This window comes from Poecilia reticulata, chromosome 16, assembly GCF_904066995.2.
Source record: "Poecilia reticulata chromosome 16, P_reticulata-male-v2, whole genome shotgun sequence".
NCBI lineage: Eukaryota > Metazoa > Chordata > Actinopteri > Cyprinodontiformes > Poeciliidae > Poecilia > Poecilia reticulata.
In genome coordinates, this window is record NC_088845.1 from 9,771,969 (window position 1) to 9,790,077 (window position 18,109).

Genomic DNA, 18,109 nt, shown 5'->3' on the forward strand with positions numbered 1-18,109 from the left:
ACGGCACATTACCCAGATGATAAAGGTTTGTAAGAACATTAGTGACTGAGAATAAGCAGACTAAGGTTAATCCAGGCACACCTGAGGCTGCTCCACAGTGTGAGCTGGGTCAGACTTGACGACAAGGTACGTGCTGCAGGACCAGACACTGGAACACAAACCTGTTATTGTGCCTGAGCTCTTAAACACCGCCTGGCGTTGAGTGGGAGGTGACAAAAGGTTCAAGTCAAAGCCAGCATCATAAACAAAAGGGAAGAAAATGACTACCTGTCGCAGAAAATGTCACTTTGCTCTTTGTAATTTATTCTCTTTGGCAACATTTAATAACTATGCTACTGTGGAGATATGGCTTGATATTAGCCTGTACTGTATACAGTGCCCACGACAGGGTTAAAGAAGAGCTATTTGTGGTGTAAAATCTTATAACCTCATTTATCAAATGGACTAGATCTGCAAAAGATAAACAAAGGTCTGGTAGATAAAGTGCTGACATTTATTTAGCTAAAGTTAAAACACAAATTTGTTATACTGCGACAGCTGTTTGGCAAGTTTAGACTCAAGGATCTGCTAAAGAAAATAACAGCATATGCTATGCTCACTCCAGCATACACTGCTGTGAAAACATATGTATCCCCTTGCAAATTTCTTGCTTAGCTTTTGTGACACTATTAAATGTTTCAGATCATCAAACCAAATTCAATATTGGACAAAATAAGCAGAGTATATATAATCCTTTAATAAGAGAAGAAATTGACCTAAACAAGCCTAGTTCTGCATGAAAATATATTCAATCCCCTTGTTAAGTCATAAATTAACAACAACCTGACCAATAGCATTAGGAAACAACTTGAAAAGAACTTGTCTGACAACATGAATAAAGACCTTAAAAATTAACACAATGTATATAAGAAAAAGTCAAGAACATTGGAGAATCAGTCTCCAAGGCTTGGAACAGGGGTGAACCACCCCAGGAGAGGTCCAATCAAATTTGTTCCAATAGTGTGCCAAAGACTTCTCCATCTAAGGCCCTGTTGTCCTCGACGACTTGCAACAATCAATGGAACCATGAACTCTGCTCTCTGTTATAAAATCTTGATGTAAAATGTCCAGCCTCAGTTTGTGGCCTTTAGTTCAAGTGCAGTTCGCTTATGTAGCAGGGAAAGCTAACTTGAAGCATACCAGTAAATTCATGTCTTAATGGCTCAAAAGACTTCAAACAGAAGTTTTGAAGTGGCCAAATTAAAACCCTGACTTAAATGCAATTGCGATGCTGTGGGACAACTTTAAAATTCATGCTCCATAAAACGTTGCCTTTACTAAATTAAAACAATATGGTCAGACAGACTGGACCAGAATTTCTCCAGTGATGTAAAAGACTCATTGCTAGGAAGGGATAACCAGTTATTAGGTTAAAGGAGCAATTGCTTTTTACATACAGCCATGGTGGTTTGGGTAGCTTTTTCTTCCCTTAAATGAAGTAATCATGTGAAAACTGCTTTTTGCAATTACTCAACATATGTTGGTGTAGCATTAAGTTATTTTGATGTGGAGAAAAAAAACCAGAGGAAAGTTGTAATGGGGGTAAATACTTTTTCAGAGCACCGTAGTTCAACTACAAAAAGTGACTGACGGCTCATGTCACCTTTTCTTTCCAAAAGCTTGTTCCACAATACTCTGCCAAACAATAACATTGCAATTACTGCAAACCATGCAGTACTGACCCAACCACCCTGAGAGGAAGTTTGAAACTGAAATGACTGTATTTATTTCTATATCATCATGACTGGAGGACATTTTTAGCCTACGTTTGTCTTCCTTTTGGAAAAAAAAAACAGCACTGCCATACATTAGTGCTTGACATCTGGTTTGCATTGACGAAACTATGCAGTTAACTCCTGTGTGCCAGTGGAGTGTCACTGCTTTCAAAATCCACGGAAGAGTGTCCTTTTTTTTCTCCTTTTTCTGTGCTGGAATTTCCCAAAAAATGTTCAAATGACAGGAAGAAACTGTCAAAAAGATAATCTTCACAGTACAAATGTCAGAAAACAATAAGGTCAAAAACTATTTGTCATTCTGAGATTACTTGTCAGTTCTCTTTGACTAATCCAAATCAGTCATTCAAATTAACCCATTACATCTAAGTGACTTGTCACTTTCATTTCATCTTCACATCCTCCTTGCCATCCTAACCTTTTCTTCCAAAGGTGAGGGAATCCTTTTGAAATTTGAAGCCATCCCTTTTAACTAGAGCACCATTTCCCTTTTTACACCATGCTGTATTTTACTCAAGAGTATTCTTTTAAAACAAAACAGTAAACCTGAATGCGCCTTTTAAGGAAGGCCCACACAAGAGACAGTCTCAGATGAGAGTCGAGAGGAAAGTATGCTAAGTGAGGTCAGAATACTTCTACTGGCATGCTGGCTGATTTAGTAACTAGTTTGTAACCCCCCAGAGAGGATGTTGTGCTCATAAGACCACCCCTAATTCTGATGCAATACCTTCAGTGACAAAACAGGAAAATATATTTTTCTTCTTTCTAACTGCTTTTGCTTTACTGCCAGGCAAACTCAGCGAATATATCATTAGGTCAATTGTTCCAACTTATAAAGCCGAGTTCTCTAAACTGTCTGATCCCACAAAAAAATAAATTAGGGGCCAATTTGGAAAACTCCCTCTATTTACACATTCTTGGATTTGAGGCACGTGCCTTTGACGAACTGATGTGGGTTTTTAAGACCACAAGAATCTGAAGACATAAGAGTTGGAGAATGCTTTGACCTTGCTGTTAATGGCTAATGAGAGGATGATAATATTTGCCATAAAAGCTACTTTTATTTTCGCATTATGGTGTTTATACCATTCTTAAAGTAATGATCCGTTCAATTTGACAGAGATGGGAATCAGCCATTAAGCAATTCTGATGACTAATCAGCAGGTCAAGTACTTTTTAAACACATCAGCCAACAGCATGCTGTTTTGTGTACTTTTTAAAGGAAAAAATAAAACAGTATATTTTTCAAATTACCTAAAAAATAATTTTTAGGTAAGAAAAATTAATATTTTTTGTGTGTTTAGCTTTTTGGAAATATAATATACATTATCCACCTGAAAATACAACCATTTAGAATTGACATTCATGTAATAGTTGGTAGAATACTACTTGATGTCATAGTCTGATCCTTCTTTAGAGTCCAGTGAGAGATCATCGTCACTTATTTTATATACTTATGGATAGAAAATTGTTCCTTATGCTTCCTAGATATTTTCTCAATGTTGCTGAATCAGCACAACCTCGCAGGGCATCAAGAAAGCAGTGAAAAGTTTCACAGACTGCAAAGTCAGCAATGAAAGAGATGCAAAAGCTGCAAGCAATCATTTATAGCACAATCAGACTTATAACTCATGGCGGCAGACATGGCACCAGACCATAAGGGTCAAGCCTAAACCAAAAATCTTATTTTTTCAGTGTAAACAAACATCCCATCATCCTCTGACATGAATATTAAGAGTGTTATGAAACAATCTATTTTTAAGGTAGATGTACTATATAACTGTATAACTTCTGTAATATTGTTATTAATATTGTTACACTGCAAGAAAAATCCAAATTTTTAGCAATACTTAAAGACAGATATTTAGATACAATGATTAAAAAGACATACATATTTTTTCTGTCTGTCTAAATCAAACTAAACTTATTTTTTTAGATTAGTTAGAATTGCCAAAACTTTTTCTATTTGCTAAATGCCAGAGAACCCAGCAATAATATTTTTTGGACAATTTTTGTAACTTTCTAAAAATTCATAAGTTTACATACATTTGGTCAGTATCAATTATTTTTGAGTTAATTGGAGGTACACCGGCGCCTGATTTTAAGGGCACAGCTGGGACACACTGCTTTCTTGTTTAACACAATTGGAAAGTCAAAAGAAATCAGCCAAGATATCAGGACGATAATTGTGCAACTGCACAAGTCTGGCTCATCCTTGGGAACAATTTCCTGATACTTGAAAGTGCTGCATTCATCTGTTCAAACAATCACATGCAAGTACAGACATGATAAGAATGTCCAACAATCATACCGCTCAGGCAGGATACAGGTTCTGTAAGTCAGAGATGAACAGGTTTTGGTCCAAAATGTTCATGTTGACCCCAGAACAAAAGCCAAAGATCTTGTGAAGATGCTGGCTGAAGCTGATAAGATAGTGTCATCATTCACAATCTAACTCTCTTTACTTCAAAAGAAACATAAAAAGCCAGATTGCCGTTTGAAAATGCACACAGGTACAAACAACTTCATTTTTGTAGGTATGTCCTGGTCTGATGATTGGTCTTCCAAATGGACGTTGACACTAAGCATGCAGACAATGTGGTTCCAAAGTGGCTTAAGGACAACAAAGTCAATGTTTTGGTGCAACTATCACAAAGTCCTCATCTCATTCCCATGGAGAAGTTGTGGGTAGATCTGAAAAGGCAGCCTATCTAACGAATCGGACTCTGTTACACAAGCTCTGTCAGAAGGAATGGACCAGAACTCCATAAAACTACTACAAAGACACTTATGGAAGGAAACACAAAAGGTTTGACCCCATACATATAGTCTTGGAAACAATTATCCCTGATACTGACTGATAAATGAGCTTCTAAAAAAAAAAATCTCAAAAAAATGTCTTCACCAAGTTTTCTGGCATTTAGCAAATATAAATAATCTGGTTAATTCTAATAAGAGAACTTTGGCCTGATTTAACTTCAGATAGTGGCATTAAATCATGTGATGTGTATGGTTCAATTCTATCTATCAATATCTTTCTAAGTCACAGGATTCAGCTTTGTCCACCACAGACTATAAATCTAGAGGAACTGGCTGAATAAACATAACACTGTTTAAATTTGGGGAGACCAGGGATGACCAATTCATAAGTCATTTCCAGTTTAGTAGTCAAACTTTCCTTTCTCTGACTTGTCGCTATGGATACAAGTAAACAGTGGCTACATTGCTGAGGATCATAAAGCTTTGGCAGCGACATTCAGTCACACTTTATGCTGTATGGTCTTAACTTAGGTCATAACCCTGAGGTTTTATTGAGAGCATGGTAGAAATGAGAAATACAACCATTTGTGTTGTAGGAATACATATCAGAAAAAAAGGACTTTAATACATTGGAAACTGATTGTTTTTAATAAGTTAAACATACATTTCAGAGACAATACTGCAAAACATAGAATTTTTAAAAACTAATTAAAATAAAAATTGAAGACCTCACGTGTAATTGAGGGTTGACCTAAAACATATCATTCAGAGCTATTTCCTGTCATAAAAACATCGTGTCTTCTATCTTCTTCCTTTACACTGGTATTTTGCTAAAAAAAAAAAAAAAAAAAAAGCAACTTTATTTTTCTTTGGGCAATGACCCGGTCCACCCGTGCAGGGCTGATAGCAATGTCCAAGACATTATGAATTCACACTGTGCTTCTTCCTGTTACCCCAAACAGAGCTGTCTCTGGAACTTCTCAAAAAGACGGCCGCACATATACATACTAGCACACAGTTACAATGAAAAACAGCCTTATTATGTATAAACACACAGACACTGTCCTGCACAAGGACTAAGACAGGGAGACACGGACACACCTGCAGGCTCTGCGAGTTGCCAAACACCTCCAAGGGGATGCATGAATTCACACTCATGAAAACAAAGATGAAGGTTGCTGTAGAGGGATCAAAGAAAAAACTCACAGCAATCAAACTGAGTGGCGCAGTGACACGGACATGGAAAGCACATACACTGAGCAGCTGCAAACACACATGCAGACTTTGAGTCTTTTTGTGGGGACTTCCTGTGGAGTGTAATTACTTTTCCTAGCCATGATCCCTGGTCTTACTGGTTGCATAAAATATACTGATAAGTATAAACAAGCTGATGGATATGGGAAATGAGTTTTTTAAAACAAAGTGCTAAGATCAGAACATGGCAGGTGGATAATGAATTTAGTCTCAAGAGCTGGTATTTACTACTGGTGTATGTATCAAACATCTTTGTCTTCAACACCTCATGAAGAGAAAGACATGCTTACGTTAAGTGGTATTGTGATGCACTCACCCCTTTTAATTCCGTCACAATGTGATTATGGGTTAGAGATCCAGAAAAAAAGAAGCAGATGGTGGCTGGAATCCGCCTTTCTTAGACTGAAAATTCTTGACCAATGATTTTTGACTAGTCATTAGTGACTAGGACCTCTAATGCTTTAGAGGCATTCGGTGGGTCAGTAAAAAAACTCAAAAAGTTTGTATTTCACAATATAAACACAATCGGCTTGTATTGTATTCCCAATCGGTTTGTATTTCCCAATCAGTGTTTACATGTGACAGTGTACACACTGTCAATATGTGAAGAGGACTCGCATACAGCTACGTTCATGATAATTGATGGGTTTAACGTGAAATCAACAGGAGGCACAGAGACGCGAGAAGTTATCTAATTGTGTCAATGTCTGCAAGAGAGCAAGACTTTAGCAGATAACAGGAGAGCTGAGTGGAGTACAGCAAATATGTCAGTCTCTCTCACGTAACATGGTGGATTTGAAAATGACGACCCAGTTTTAAGGTTGGGGTCTGGATGAGTTTTTTTTTTTTTTTTTACCAGCCAAGTATATCTCTGTGTTTGAGGCGTGCTGCTGGAATATGTCCTATTGAAGGGATAGATAGTACAAACCCTGTAACCTCTGAATACGTCACAAAAAGTTTGGTATGCCCCAAATTTGTAGCACAAATATAAGTCTGGGTAAGAGGCAGACAGAAATGGGGAACAGTATTTTATCTTACTAAAAAACAAATATGATTCCCTGTTTGCACTGACCTTCAAATATGTTATTGATAAATGAGTGACACCCACACTGGATGTTGCAGCAACACAATTTTTGTGTGATGGAAAGCAAATGCACACTAATGACTACCAAAACCTCCAGCTGATTAATACAATGGTAAAGATTAATGAGCAAAAAAGGTTTATTCACTGTCACTTAGCTTTCAGCTAAGTGACAGTGAAAGCTAAGTCTTCATCTACACACAGACGTGTGTAGATGAAGACTTTGAGGTTGCACTGAGCTCACTTTAGAGTTATCCATAAATCATGCTGCCATGAGTGCAGACTGCCGGCAACATTTGATCACATCTGCCTCAGTCTTTTCTGTTGTTCTGCTGTTCTATAAAACCTTCAGCAAAACAAAATCTGTTGTGTTTTGAGTTTTTGTATCAATCAACTGGGCCATGAATGAACGCTTGTGAAGGGAGGTTTTATTGTTCATGAACCTTAAAAAGAATTTCATGTTAAATCCAACATAGCCCTACAATGAAGAGTGAGTGACATTGTTATATGTCGCTTTAAAAATGATCATTGCTATAAAAGAAACAAAACATTTTTATTAACATTAACAGCAAATCTTAGCAGCTGAGTCTTAAGAAGGCCTTCAAGTTCAGAATTGCTGCAGTTACTTTCTTGACTTTGCACAAAGAGAGCTGTAATCCTTCAGACCCTTATCTTAGTGTCACACACCAGGATCTCTTTATCATGCACTCATGCAAAACACCATTCATCTTCCCCCACCTAATTCATTACAAGTGATAAAATGCACAGTCCCGTCTGCTTATGTTAAATGGAGAGACAAAGAAAGAACAGGTGCTTTGGTAAATACTGATAGCATGGCTGAATTACCCTGCTTCGCAGTGCAGACCGGTCAACATCTTCCAATCTATCAACAACAAATCTTTACCGACCTTATTTCACTTTTATCCTGCTCCTTTTCCTATCCAGGGGGAATTCTGGCTTCCATGGTTATAAGGGAAGCAAAGAACCCAAAACAGACGTAAACAGCATGCAGACTCTTTGTCATTTAGGTCAAGTTTAAATATAATCCACATTTGAGTAAATTAATAAGATATTTAAGTATTTCTACAATTTCTGGACTGGAAGAATCCAATGGTGGAAATCTTGCGGAAACAAATCACATATGTGGTCTATTACCAATAAATTCAAGGCATGATGTGCCCAGCAGTCATGAATCAGATCTTATACTGCAACACATTCACTTCATTCTTTTTCAGCAGTCATTAAACCTTAAACAGTTTCCTCTCACCAGGGTTGAGAAAGCAAGCAATGGGATGAGGAACGGGGTTAAGGGGGGCCAAATACTTCAAGAGTGAAGTCATGGTGCTTGTGTCATTGGCCCTCTGCAGTGCTTTGCTCACCGTCTGGCCTGCATTTTACCCATTGATCTAATTTCCATTGCCAACAGTGAATGTTGCTCTTTTTGAAGCAGAGTGTTTAGGCCCATTAAAGTAGCAGACAGAATTGCAAACGTATGGTGGACCTAAGGACAAGTAGAGAAGAAACAACTAGGAGATGTCTGTCAGATGTATGAGAAGACCGACGTAAACGGAATCTGCCATTTCTGGAGGCATTCATTGGAGAGGAAAATGCACAACTCTATGTGTACTTGAAAAATACATCAAGATATGTGCAGTCAAAAAAAAAGGAGTGTATAGCTTTTCTTACAAATACACTGATGCAATAACAATGAGCACATCCATTGTGATCTACATTATTGGCTAAAGGCATGAACGCTGAAAAGGTATCTGATGATGCACATCAACTGTTGTTTCCTTAAGGATGGAATGACATAACTTTTTGAAATATTTGAAAATTTTCTCAATTCTCCACAGTCAATATTACATATACAGGCTCCAAAAATGTGAATATGCATACATCGTGCTAACAATTGATGAAATGCTCTTTAGCAAGCTTCAGCACTTAGACCAAACAGATTCTTCTGCCATCAGCAAGTTTCTGTCACAATCCTGGTTAGGTATTCTTTCCATATCTTCAGTATAAGTAGGACTGCTTTCAAATTGTTTGGAGACATAACTAAAGTCATTTTAAAAAGAAACAGATTTTTAAATTGTTCTGTTTTTTCAGGTGCATAATTGTTGGCTCCTGAACCATTTCAAGTTTCCAAGTTCTCTTTAAGAAAACAACTAACAGACCCTGGTCCATCTGTGTATCTTTGCCTCCCATCTGATAATCTCCACATAAGGTTGAGCAAACCAAAATAAGTTCACGCTTTGCAGAAAAACATGGTGTGACAGTTCTCACTTTTTAATACTCTAAAGAAATTGTTACATTTTAGCTTGGAGAACTGATAGTGCTTGTCCTGCTTTGTTTTCTATTCAGGCATTCCCATCCGGATTTCTTTTTTCTATGCTTTTCTTATTAGCCACCAGGTTTGTTAGCCTTTTGCTCTCCTTGCAGTTTTTTTCCACTGCCATGTCTGTTTAGTTGTGCAGCAAACTATCTAATTGATGCAAATGTCTAAATGGAGTCTACATCTGTTCCTGACTAAGAAATGAATGAAAACCAGGTCTGGCTCATATGCATACAGCTTCATAAGGAATAAGGTCATAAAAAAATGACACAAAAGCTGGTGAACAAAGCAGGTGTCCACAGTTTTAAACATAATACTATCGTATGTGTTGCAGTGTGACTACTGGTGTTATTGTTCTTCTTACTTAGTAAAACAGTTATTATTATAACAGCTATTATTATATCAAGTCAGTCCATTTTTTATGACAGAAATCTGTTATAATGTGAAGTTGCTGATGAAACTGAGCCTCCTTTTCTGTAGGTGGTTTTGCTAACTGCCCAAAACCATAAACACATTATTACTGGAAATACAGAACACTTAATGCTCAAACAATATAACCTATGCAGTATGGTTAAGTGAATGAGGTGCAATCCACACCTGATTAACATTTAGAACATGTTATGGTCTGTCTACTAATGAAGGAAATCAGGAAGATACTGCTGATTGCTTTTTCCTATTCAGCCTCTATGCACCTCAAATCTGGAACAAACTTTCATCACCCTCCAAACAGCTGAAACGCTGAGTTCATTTAAATCAAGACTAAAAATCCACCTCTCTAGAGTTGCTTTAGAACCCTAATAAATGGAACATTGACCAACATTTTTGATGTATATTGATGATTTTGACGATGGCACTTGACAAAGTGTAATCTCTATTGTTGGTTTTTACAACTGTTGACTATATGATGTGTTTTATGTTTTCACATTGTAAAGCACTTTGAGCTGCCATGTTGTGGAAATGTGCTAGCTTGGCATGATTAGACAAAAATACAAAAACTGCTATACTTTTGTGGACTCTTTCGTAACAGGAATATAGCACAGGTGCTGATAAATTAAGAGAGTTACAAGATGCTTCAAGATGTAGATGTTGGAAAGTTGGATTTCAGCAGATAAATCAAATATGTAGAGAAAATGTAATTTATGTGAATTTATCAGATGTCTCTGTATTCACCTCCCAAACAGCCATTATTTACATATTTGAGAAGTCATTAGATGCTCTCTCAGTCTCTCGCCACAACAACAGAATAAGCTCTTTGTAACTATCCCCTCGTACCTCGATGTGATGTGTCCCTGCCGGAGCTGATGTCCTTTTATAGACACAGGACAGACACTTTCTGCCATTTATGGCTCCTCTAAAGCACAATATGAGGGTGGGTCAGCATCCAAGGTGAGAGAAGGCAGAGGCAAAAGAAGGACAAGACAGATCCTGTCAACTTCATACTTCTTCACACTGAACCTTTGGCAGCTTTAAAAATGAGTGCCAAAGTGTTTGTAAGCAGTGCCAAGTGCAGTCTCCTCTGTGTGTTTTGAAAAGCACCCAACTGTCATATACAGTTCAATTAAGTAAGAGGCATAAATCCTCACCTCAGTGTATCTAGCAACCATGACTTGTCTAAACCTGCCTCGGCTGTGGAGACTATTGTTTCTCTCTCAGAGCCGAAGAGACAAAAGTGAGAGGCCACAGCTTGCAAAATGTGTATGCTTGTAAATACTAGTGAGTGAAAAGACATAAAAAGGCAGATGATGGAGAGAGATAGCGTAATGCATTCTGGGTAAGAAGTTACATTCTTGATAACTTGCTAGTTTCATCATGCACAGCAGGCATTTTCACAGTGTTTACTTTGAATGAGGGAATACTCTTTCCAGCAGCTGCACTGCAAATAAACACCACTGCACTTATCACAGAAAGGCTAATGCACTTCTAATCTGAACAAATAACACATTCTCACATCCTTGTGTTTCCTTCCTGGAAGATACTTGTGCAACAGGCAACACATTCATGTGCATTGAGATAATAGTGTAAACATGCTAAACACCAAAATCCTTAACAATACTTCTTCTGCTGTGGTCTGAGTTCATTTTTTTTTTTGCAAGTGTAAGATCCGTCTCTATTAAATGCTTTGGAAGCATGTCAACGCCTGTGCAGTTGTGGAAAACTGACGTTACAAGGCATATAAAACCGAGCAATCACAAAGACGTGAGATCCAGGTGGGGATATATGAGGGAACAAACAGTACATGGACATGAATGCCAATCTTTAATTATCTAATGCAGAAAAGAGCAAAGTTCTGCCAGGTTGAGGATAAAGATAAAAAAAAGCTAATTATCGGCCTATTCAGAAGAGCTACAGTGTACTGAAAGATGGCATTTTGAGCTTTGGGCACTGTTGAATCACTTCATGCCGGGTGTGCAACTGCTTGCTTGACAACAGCATGACCGATGCTTTGAATGTATTGCTTAATTTAGTCAACCTAGAAGGACACTCAGTGGGAAAGATGACGAAAGTGTTGCTTCTACAGAAACAAATACACTTTGTCAGATTTATGTTGCCTAGAGCTTTGCATGCATAAAATGTTATTTGAAGCTAAGAATGTCATGGTGTGATGAGCTTGTGTGGTGAACAGAAAAACCTCAAATATAACCTCTCACACACAGGGCTATTTCAAGCACTCTGAAATATATTTGCCTGGACTTTTAGATTCTCCAAGAAACCTCTTACTACATCTTGATAATTTGCTGAGCAAATTAATGTTAATCTTAAAGTGTTATTCTAAAAACTCTAAATACCAAATCACGTGTTAAAGTGAATTCTCATGTTTCAGATGTTCATCTTCGACTCAAATTGCGTATGATTGAAAGGCTTCGGATTTGGGACCTAGAATGTGCTAATATCTCTGACCAGCAGATTATTTATCTGTAATGATTTTTTACATTTCAGATTCAGATTCAGATTGGTTTATTTTTCATATGCAGGTTAACATAATTTCAACAATGAAATACAATGCTTAAGATGACTTCCCATAAAATAAAATAAAAATACTATTACTAATAGGATGAAATAAAAAAAAACTGTACAAAAGAAATATGAGCTATCTGGTTTAAATTATGTGGCAGGAAAAAAATAATAGAATAGATTTTCTTATTGGGTATATAGAGTCTCCATCTAGTTGGATGATCACCTGCAGGTGAGTTGGTTCTCACCTGCAGTTCTCACCTGCAGTGAGAACTGCAGGTTCTCACTTTCCTCACAACTAGAACTTCAAAATAAGCCATACTGCTTCTTTGGCTAAAGTTTTTTTTTTTCCATAGAAACTAGTGTCCAAGTGTGTTGGAAACTTTGAACCCAACTCCATACATTAACATTCTATCAGCCTTTTCTTAAAATTCAAGAGACAGTAAAAATTGTGGTGAAAGTTTTTAAATCATATTTAGTAATATCTTAAAAGTTCACAAAACCACTTGATCCATTATAGATTACCACAAGAATAAGAGGACCTCAGCTGGTTAATGCATTGGGTTGCTTAACAGAGATCCTGTGGTTTGTTTGCCAACTTCAGTTTAGGACTGTGAATAAGAGGGATTAGTCAATCTTTTAGCTTCTATTCCACCACGGTTTTAAAGTTTCATAACTAAAACTACGACTTTGATACTGATAACAGCCCCAAGCCTACTCCCAGTTCAGCACTAAATTCTATACTAAGCTGGCAAAACGTAAAGCATACAGCAATTTAATAGTGGTATACTTTGGACAGAAGCTTTGATAATTACAGGCCAAGGCAACAGAGACTCCTCTAATAGAAACACGATTCAAGAAAAGATTTTTATTTTATCCCACGTAAAACAGTAGCATTACATCATGAAATGTCATTTTTAACTTTCTCATCATTCCCAGAAGAAAAAAAATCAGAGTGGAATATTTTTTTTCTCCTTGTGTCATTAAAAATGCACCTCCATTTTCCATATACAGTGATTTGGACATCACAGTGTAACCATTAGGTTTATGATCCGGAATATAAACTGCATGATAAAAGTTGTATGAAATAGTGGTGATTTGTTTCTTTCTGTGTTTTTCAAAAAAAAAAAAAAACAACATCCACCATTTATGCCCTCTGTAGAAGCAAACTATTTTCCCAGGATAAAATCTTATACTAGTGCCAGAATACTGAGTAAGTCATGACATCAACACAATCCTAAAGCGATTTCCACACTTTCAGCACACATTTTGTTTACCCGAGGCAGAGGTGAACTGAGTTTTACGTACATCCAGACAGGTTCTTCTGGGATCTCGTTCCAATAAGCAAAACAAGCCAGGTTAGAAGGAAGGAGACTGTTAACTGCTGCAAGTTTGCATAACATTCCTTTAGTCAGGTCTTGTTAATTTGTGTGCACGCCATGGACTTCTGTTGCACAGCCCTGCCCTCCTCCCTTTAGGCAAGGGTGCAGAAGAACAGTCAGGCCTGACTCACGTTTCCTCGACACAAGGCAAAATGCGATGATACAGCTGTGAATCTACAGCATTTCTGCACCCAGACAACATCTGTTACATGAGCGATGTTTCAGAAGGGACATGTTCCGTCACTTCATGGTGTATGAAATATAATAAATATCACGTACTGCAGGGTCAAGTGAGGTATACCAGCCCCATTTCGTTCATGGCATGTAATTAGTCTGCATTAAACCATGTAGTTACAAGGCATCTGAAATTCGGCCTCACAATTTGGTATTTCCTCAAAAACAGAATTTCCTTTGAGTGTACCAGGTAAGTGCTAGGTATGGACCTGTAATTGTATCCCTAGAGAAACGTAATTACCCCCATTAGCAGGGGAGTCGGTTCCTATTCACACTATTTAGCAGACTATATCAAGTTTATGTTCTCTTTTTCTCTGAAATCTGGCACTGACTGAGCACTGTGGAGGAGACGGATTAGCAAGTGAGGCGAGATGACTGGACTTTGAAGAGGGGGGGCCAACACCTCCCACAGGGGCCCTGACTTAAGGGATCAAGTTTCAGACGTTTACCAACAGAAGCATCCATGGAGGAAGTCTCTGGACCCCCACGACACTGCTGCACCTGGCGATCTCTACACAGGAAATCTGAGGTCACTTCCCCCCTTTCAGGGAATGTAGACATGCTATTCCATCCAGCCACGTGCCCCCACATCCTAAGGAGGAGGGAACTGGCTTACCATAACAAGCTACAACAGAAACTTATGCCTGTGTATTGCAATGATTTTACTGATCTGTCAGAGGTGCTAAGCTTGAATTTCATTCAAATGCTCTGTTGATTTACAGAAATAAAGTGTTGAACACTGACAGTGATGAAGGAAATGCTGATCAGCGAGACTCCCGTCTTGTGAATTTGATGACACATGCCTGCACTAGCTGTGTAACAATCAAATTCAAGAGCCGCCCCATTCTGAGTCGAAAACCTTTCAAAACCTTTGGGATTAAGTGCCACTGAGTAATTAGCCAAAGAACAACTATACACAGTGCCCTCAGAAACACCACTTAGGAACGGTCAGCTTCACAGTGTCAAAAGGGAGCAAGTCCAACACAAATCTAAACTCTGTTTCCAAAGCACCTGCAAACACTTGACCGCTGATTCCTCCGTCATTATCGTTGGCCTGTTTTCAAACAGTGCCAACACATGAAAACCAGCCACAACCAGTCCAGGTCGTTTAAGCCGCAGTCCCACTGCAGTTCGGAATTGGCGGGGGTCCAATCACCATGCGGGGGCTAACCTTTGGAAAACACTGAGCCCTCTGAAGAATGTAACCACGGTCAGTGAGACGGAGAGGGAGAGGAAAAAAGGCAAACAAATACATTATACAGCCCGTGGGTTCTGTCAAGGCAAACTTCCCAGATGCTAAATGGGTCAGAATGGCTGGCTTTTTTTTTTTTGCTAGTAGAGCATTATTTAAGCTTGTTACTTTGACAAAAATGTTGTGTAAAAATAACCTGCCAGCCATGAGAGCACAGTGGGGTTCCTCAGAGACCAAATTCCTGCAGGGTGTAAATTTTGCAGCAAAACAACAAAGATGCTAAAAGGAGTTTTGCTTTTGGTGTTTGTTAGGCTGACAGAAAGGACACTGATATACCACCAGCATGAGAAACAATGAATTAAGAGAGTTTATTGAGGAAAAAGATAGCTAACTACTTGGACTGGACCATAGGGCTTTTGTGCAGTTTATAATGACTCTTAATACCATTGATGTTTTCTAATTCAAGTTCTAAAATAGACTGTGAACAAATGTGAACTTGATCATTTGACACTAAGCAGAGATTTAGCAAAACACAGTTAGCAATTTCAGAAACATTAAAACCAGGCATTACCCATGGACTTTCTTTTTAAGTTAACATCACAGTTAGCAATACCAATGGATTTTAATGACCCAGAAAAAGCTACACTTTCTTAACACTTTTTAAAGTTAATTTCTGTAGGATAATTATCAGTAATTGTCTCCTTACTTGTAGCAGAGAGATGTCATATTGCTGTGAGTTTGTTGAATACTGAAGATATTCTCAGAGCAATAGAGGCACTAGAAGAGCTAGTCAGACAAATTGTAAAGGATCTTATTTACCAAACTGTTACAATGCAAAATTACTTTCAAGTAACCACATCAAGTTGTCTGATCAGTTGATAAAGAGGCAGCAAAAATAATTTCCAAACCTAATTACAATAAACAAATGGCAGTCAGCAATAAAGTACAAATTTGACTCTATTCTTGGCAGACATTGAGCAGACTGGCAAATCTCAGCTGATCAGGTGACAACAGGCATTACCAAACAATGTCGCATACAGGTAGTAATGTGGATGATTGTCAACTAAGAAAAAGACAAAAAAAAAAAAACAACTTACAAACAAAGTCTACACATTTAATATCTACTAATGTAGTATTGTAACATGTTATTTTCTGCTAAAGTTGCCAAAAATAAGGGTCTGTCCGATTAGCTGTGACGCTTAACGTATTGGTATTCTTGACTTTTCCACAATATCACTTCAATATGACACCGGTCTACAGCAGATAGGGAAATTGCTACAAATAGTAACCTCACAGAGCCTCAGCTGAAAAATATCCAATCCAGCTTTGCGTTTTTAAGACTTTGCCACTAAATGTTCTACAGAGTCAACGCAGAGTCTTAAGTGTACCTTTCGTTCATCACAAGTTCATTAATGTTCTTCCAATAAATCCAGTACAAAACACGGAGGCCTTCTGTGTAAACTGGTAAATAAAGCAGCTTCTCCGTCCTGACACTGTTCCACCATTGACAAGTCCCAACACTTTGCTCTCCCACCATGCCAACTGCACGCCTCCATGAAGCAACAAGTGCGCAAAGACAGCCGTCATGATGATGACAACACTATGAGCTACACAGTACTGATGTACTGCCAACACAGCTCCATAGACGCTGCAGCACAGACACACCCTTCGCAGACTCACATTGCCATACTCCACTTCCTCCTGCCGGAGAGCAGACACGTTGAGCCTGAGGGACTTTGCTCTCTGAAGTTTCACACACCATTTAGATGGGAGCTTCAACAGTTGCTGCATATTTCCCCCACAGACTCCTCATTTGATAATACAAGTCAATAGTTTCTTTAACAAGGCAAATTTATTGCTACCCTTAATTTAGTGGAAATGTAGAGGTATATAACCAGAGGTGAAAGGTGAGGTTTAGAAATATTTTCCGCAGCTTAAATCCTAATTAGTTTGAACTTTCAGTCTTTTTTTTTTAAATCTGTGTACAATTAAAAAGGAATAAACATGGCCAACATCAATATGTGCAGAAAAACTCTAAGGATTAAACTTTCTAAATGAAAGCAATGAATTATTTATATCCAAAGGTACCAGGGTCACAATTATCAAACAAATAACACTGACATGTCTACCACCTGTTCAAGCAATTTTATCTATGCAATCTTTCTGAGATAACAAAGCTATGGAAACTGTTGATTCTGTTTACAAAGTTTTAATCATTTATGCTCTAAGAGGGGTTTTTTGCAGTTACCTTAAGCACAGGCAGCAAATATGGATGAAAAATTACAGCTTGGTACTATATTTCATTGATTCATTTTAACACCTTTTGTTACACATCAACTGTGCTCACTATGATTGCAACTTTTTCCATAAAAAAAAAAAATAAAAATCGGAAGTAGGTTGGATATGGATTAAGGGCAATTTCCAAAGGGAAACTAGCAAACTCATGGATAGATAAAACTAAGAAAGAAACGGGGAGGAAAAAGTTGATTGAAGTCTTACCAGGAGTAATGTGTGAAGTCTGGACTCGCCTTCCCAACGTGTCTGCGGTAAGTCTGCTGCTGTCAGGATCTGATCTCAGATCAGTTCGCTCCTCTGACGGGTCAGGAGCTTCACTCTTCCAGCTGGAAAACTTTCTACGCTTCTTCTAACTGCAGTCAAGCCTCTGTGGCGAAGATGGATGCGGCTTGCCGGCTACTTTTGTCCTACTACTGAGGAAGTTGCTTGTGAGTCACAAGATCCCGCCTCCCAAAATACATTCCTCCCTCCCCTCCCAGCCTCTGCGACTTCAAACAAGAACAGACAGAGGCAGGAGAGTAGAGTGCTTCAGGGCCCTTTGTGTCGTTCAGAGTTTAAGTCCGTGTTCAAAGTGTCTCACTTTCTTTTTTAGCGAACGGGCAACATTCTTGTACATAGTGGCTAAACATATTTTCAGTTGACTGAGAGGTTTGATCCTAACAGGAAATGACTCATCTCAAAATATGAAACTTGGTTAAAAAAAAGGGATCAGTTTGAATGAATAAATATGTATTTATTAACATTTTATTTTTAAAAAATGTCATGTCAATATTTATTTAGACCCTTCTTTATAAGCATGGAAAAAATTATGTTATCTTTATTTTTATTTCAGTGACCACTGGAGACAGGCACCAG

General features: G+C 38.1%; 1 protein-coding gene across 3 annotated transcripts in view; it reads right to left on the bottom strand.

Moving 5' to 3' along the window:
- Window positions 1–17,706, bottom strand: part of fhl3a (four and a half LIM domains 3a) — a 33,343-nt gene extending 15,637 nt beyond the window's left edge. The window contains exon 1 of one of the 3 annotated variants that reach the window (XM_008431091.2): window positions 17,459–17,706. The gene's annotated coding sequence lies outside the window, so the exon portion shown is untranslated. Of the gene's footprint in view, window positions 1–16,347; window positions 16,494–17,458 lie in introns of those variants that run through there. The other 2 variants (XM_008431093.3, XM_008431092.3) reach the window with 2 other exon arrangements.
- Between the last annotated feature and the right edge of the window lie 403 nt (window positions 17,707–18,109).